This window comes from Nicotiana tomentosiformis, chromosome 7 (genome assembly GCF_000390325.3).
Source record: "Nicotiana tomentosiformis chromosome 7, ASM39032v3, whole genome shotgun sequence".
Taxonomy (NCBI): domain Eukaryota; kingdom Viridiplantae; phylum Streptophyta; class Magnoliopsida; order Solanales; family Solanaceae; genus Nicotiana; species Nicotiana tomentosiformis.
This window is the reverse complement of record NC_090818.1, coordinates 86,163,415-86,168,811: the sequence shown is the minus strand read 5'-3', so window position 1 is coordinate 86,168,811 and position 5,397 is coordinate 86,163,415. Positions and strand designations below refer to the sequence as shown.

The following is a 5,397-nucleotide window of genomic DNA, read 5'->3' as shown; positions in this document are numbered from 1 at the left end:
GATTCATTGCTACACCTTAGTTTTCCCTTTGTTGAGTTGTTCGCTTTACGCCTAGCATTTCAGACTGTGGTTATTCCTTGTGATTTGGTCCCACATTTTTCTGTGATTTAAAAGTTCTTGAGTTGATTTACTTGTCGTACTTTGTATTATTTCCATTATTGTTGTTGTATTTGTTATTGTGATGCATGAGGTTTCTGCCGTGCGGTTGTTGTTATGGGGTTGCATGAGGTTTCTGCAGTGCTATTGTTACTATTGATATTTACACATGCGGCGTGACAAGGTGGGATATATATATGTGTGGGTTGCGCATGTGACGAGATAAGGTGGGAACATTATTATGCACGTGTGACGAGACAAGGCGGGTATTTATATTACTATTGCACACGTGGCGAGATAAGGTGGGCTGTGTCAGAGATTGATTTATGATAATTTATTGCCTGGGGGCATTCTTGTTGTTGATATTTGTGTAGTGGTATACGTACCTGTGTGAGCTTTATCTTGTGAAAGCTGTGAGAAAATATTCTACGTGTTGTCCATTTTTCTTCTTCCTTATGCTTATTTGCTGGTATGGACTATGTTAGGACACTTGTACAAGCATACACATAGTTAAGCACTCTTATCGGATAAGAAGTATTCTTGATATTGTTGAGCATAGATTCTCACCCTTGTTTACTTGTCTTCTATGTGAGAATAGCTCTATTGGTACGTGAGTCGTCAGTGTGGTTATGAGGTGTTATGAGGGCACAGGATGCCAAGTGTTAGGGTTCAGGTATTGAGACCCGTGAGTTGTGAATTGTCCGAGGTTCGGTACCTCGTGGAGTTGTTGACTAAAACCTGACGTAAAAGCGATTGTAATTACTGAGTTATCATTTGTCCTTGCTGTATTCGTGATTCCGAATTTAGGTTGTGTTCCATTCACTTTGTCTGCGTCATTTTCATGATATTTCGCTGATACTTGTTGTTTCTTGCTTTAATGCCATTACTGTATTGTGAGCCATATTGCATAGTCTTTATGTAGACATCATACTTCTGTTATTCATCTACTTATATATGTGTGGTTATTAGACCAGTGGGTGTCTTGACTGTTCCTCGTCACTACTCCACCGAGGTTGGTCTTGATACTTACTGGGCACCGTTGTGGTGTGCTCATGCTACTCTTCTGCACATTTTTATGCAGATCCAGGTACTTGTTCGTTAGCTAGCTGTGTGGACTGTTGCTGTGGAGACTCAAGGTAAACCTGCTGCCGCGTTCGCAGGCTTCAGAGTCACCTTCCAGTTTTCGTTTTGCACTGTTTATTCTTATTTCTGGACAGTTGTATTTAGAGTTTTCTAGCAAACACCCTGTAGATCTTATGACATGTACTACCGGTTTTGGGAATTTTAAGAGATTCTATTTAAATAATGTTGTTATTTTAATTATTGTTAGACTTACCTAGTCCTTAAGACTAGGTGCCATCACGATACCCAACGGAGGAAAAATTGGGTCGTGACAATATATCAATGGTAATTCCCACCAAAAATTTGACAAAATCAGTGGAAAAGTGGGGACACGAAAATTTTACCAAAATTTCAATAGTTCTCACAAACTCTCTGTGGGAACTGTTTAGCGCCTAAAACTGCCAAATTTGTTTCCTACCTATGTCAGTGGGAAAATAATTAAAAATTAATTACATAAAATTAAAAAGAAGTTCCCAGGGAAAACAGTGGCAAACCAAAGAAAGTATATGCAATATTTTTAATATTCCCACACATTCTCTGGGAAAGTAAATATTAGTATATTTTTTATTTTTTGGGAAAAAGGATTTCCCACCTTCTAATTAGGTCAATCGCTTCCCATTCTCCCATTTCCCACATCTGTGTTGAAAATTAGACGGAACCGTTGTAGAAGATTTCATCAGCAGAAATAGGTGAAACTTCAGATTCTATATTAATAAAAGCAAACTCAAAATCATCATCACCGTTCTCATCCTTATCCAGTTCAGCTTTCTCATTCAAAATCTGTGCACAACTTAATGTCTCATTATTATCATTGAAGAAAAATTCGGAATTTGTTTTATCTTCAGCGTTGAATTCTTTGATAACTCTAGCAACAATTTCGGTGAGATTGGTGTTGGAATTATAACTCGAAGACTTCAGGGACAACATCGGTAAGTCAATCTCTCTTTCTCTCTCTCCTTTCCCCTTTCCCAGATTTCGGGTTCCGCCACTGTCACCTGAAGCTTGAGTCCGCTTCACTCCAATTCTTCAGCATGCAAGAATTTGTTGGTCAGGAATTGGGTTTGTTAACTCCTTAGGTAACCTATCTGTATACTAGGTGTTAGATGAATTTATTGAAAGAAATTGATTTTTATTGAACTTCTAGATTTTTCTTCTTTTTAGATTTTGAGTTTCGTTTGTATTTTCTTATGGTTGGACTATATCTGTCCATTCAAAATTTTCATTTTACAAAATGACATTGGATTTCAGAAGTGTTATATGCATCTGAAATGGCAGATATAGGGTTTGGGGGGTTTTGAAGGTTTTGAAGATTTAGGTACCTGAGAAGCCATTTTTGTTGAATCTTGATTGAAAATATTGGATTTTTACAATGTGTGTGTGTGTGCCACTGTTAGTGAGGCATAGCAGAAGAAGAGAATCCAACCGGAAAAATTGATTGAAAAGATTGGATTTACTTCATTGTTTTGGTTCAAAGGGGTGCTCATGAAAAATTAAAAAATCCAACCAGAATGAAAAAGAGCGCTCAGGGTGGCTCAGTGCACACGGGCGGTTCAATTAGTATGGCGGCTCATAGAAGAAGATTGGTAATGTCTTTATTATATTTTTCTTGATTTATAACTACTTTAGTTACCATTTTTAAGATATTATTTATTTTTCAGAAAAAGGCTAAAGGAAGACTAGTTACTCATGATGAGGTATTTGAGGAAACCCACATGAAGAAGTTGAAGGATGGAACAAAAATGACTTGGGTTGAGCAGCGCGCTGAGACAACCCGTGTAAGATTAATGAGCTTTATTTTAAACTAGCTTATTTGTTGGTAGCTTATTAATGAGCTTTTCAAAATGCAAAGAGCTCCAAAAACTGTGAAAGTCTCATTAGTTTTAAGTCTGAGGCTGTGGTGAATGCTGAGAGCTGTAGGGAGTTTTAATGGTTGGTTTTGCCATTCTCTGTCTTTCTCCACTGCTAATGATAACTCCAATGAAACATTTTTCCAATTACTGAACCACCCTTTTGGTGAAATTACATAATGACCTTGCTAGTTTCCTGTTCGTGTTACTCTCTCCATTTGTATCGGAATATTGTTGAGCAATACTAAACTTATATGCATCAGAATATTGAAATTGAAATGGAAAACAAAGCTTCTATGCACTGTGAGTTAATCTCTTGAATGCTCTTTGGTAAGTCAGCCTTAACATTACTATATTTTTACTTGACCCGATTGAAATATTCTGTGCCTGACTGTTATGTGCTATGAAATTGTATGTAAAAACATCCATTTACTTTTTATTTTATTATTCTAGACAGTGAAGAGTTAAAGGAATCCCTGTGTATGCTCCTTATTCTTTTTAATGTGGCCCTTTTTGCGAGCGTGCATTGTGAAATTTATGGATATCAGAAGTTCTCCATCTTTATAAAAGTGCCACCAACCGCAACCAAAGAACAATCTCTTTTTTGGTTGAGCAATATTCCCTTCAACATGTGCAACTTATGATTGTGTGGTCCTCCTCTTGACAAAAGCAGTATGTGGTCCAATATTTTACTTAGTGCCCTTTGTCTTATTTGTATTTTGAAGTAATCAATGAGATTCTTAATATTGAGAACATGTGAACTTAAGTTGATTTGTTGCAAGCTGAATCCTTTTTTAGCCTAGCACGTAGCGAGGACTAAGCTTTTTAAAAGGTAAAGTAAGAATCTTGTTCAAGCTAGCACTAGCTTTGGCTATTGTGGCATATATATATTGGAGAAACACACTTAGTTATGGCAATTGAGACTGAACTTGGAATACAAGTACGTCAATAACAGACAGAGCACTAGAAGTGCGCTATTTCACTACCAAAGACCAGTCATAGTGAAGAAATATAAACAAACTCAAATATAAATGCTGGAATTCATCTTATTGTTTCCCCATTAGAAGTACTGGAGAACTAGTAGCTAGTAGCTTATGGGTATTGATTTTTACAAAAGAGATCATGTAGTAATTTTTCCCCATTAGAAGTACTGATACATTGTCTATACATTATCTTTCCGTGTGTTTCACTTTAAAGTTTGAGAAATAAAGATACTTGCATAAATTTTCTTTAATAAAGTTTACTTTTATAATAATTGTAATTTTTTTATAGGATACTTTCAAATGAAGCTCGGAGGAGTTCATTCAAAGTCAGCTGATTGATGATCAAGGTAGGCCAATCCAACTATCCCAAGAGGAGATCATGGACATGTGGATTAAGGCAGCTGGTGGCGTGCATAAGGGGAGAGTCTACGGCCTTGGATCAGAGTTTAGTCTCGGTCGTCGTACTTCTGGATTGTCTGGTTTTTATTCTTGCTCACATTGCTCGATTTATCTGGATGAGTTTGAGGAATTGAATAGGAAGGTAGCGAAGATTACTGAGTTGTATCTTCAAGAAAGGGCTGCAAGGGAAGAAGAGGCAAAGCGGAGGGAGGAAAAAGATATGCGAAGAGAGGAAGAGGAAAGGCGAAGGGAGGAAGAAATGAGGCACAAGGACGATGCATTAAGACTTGTCACTAGTGATGTTAAAAGTCTCAAGTCTCAGATAAACTCCCTCTTAGCATCTGGTGCATTTCTTGTGCCCCGTTCTCCAGCATATGATGATAATTAAGGAGTAGTTTCTTTTATTAGCTTGTCTTGGATGATACTTGGATGTTGAATATTGAATGTTGGATTTTTTGAGTTTTTGTTCTACTTTTTGATTAGTTGGATTAATTATGAAATGGATTGATTAGTTGTTGTTTATGAAATAAATTGGATTGCATGTTGAATTTGGTATTTGAATGCTTAATTGTATTTAGTCTTGTATTGTTGGTTATACTTTCTGTTTGGCAGGTGGTGTAGTTCTAAAAACAGATTTGGCCATGAAAATATTTTTCAGATTTCCCACTGACTCCGTGGAAATTTTGTGCATTTTTTTCCAGAATTTTAATATTTCCTACTGATTTTCGTGGGAATGTTCATATGTTTATTTCGAGGTTATGAATATTTTTCACTACTTCTATGGGAAAAAAAATATCCAAATTATTTTTAATACTTCCCACGGATTTGGTGAAAAACTTAAGAAAATTAAATTATTTTATTTTCTTACTTTTCCCACGACGTTCGTGGGAAATTACACTAGGTGACTCCACCAAACCCTCAGTGGGAAACTTGCTGGGAATTACCCACGA

The 5,397-nt window shown here is 36.6% G+C and overlaps 1 long non-coding RNA gene across 2 annotated transcripts; it reads left to right on the top strand.

Annotated features, from left to right (window-relative positions):
- Positions 1-1,773: 1,773 nt before the first annotated feature.
- LOC104102351 (uncharacterized) lies at positions 1,774-4,995 on the top strand. Of its 2 annotated transcripts, XR_004508617.2 has the most exons (4): positions 1,774-2,147; positions 2,613-2,801; positions 2,877-2,993; positions 4,338-4,995. It is a non-coding gene; the product is annotated as an uncharacterized lncRNA (long non-coding RNA). The 2 variants fall into 2 exon arrangements; XR_004508616.2 differs by having other exon boundaries at positions 1,785-2,801.
- Positions 4,996-5,397: the final 402 nt, after the last annotated feature.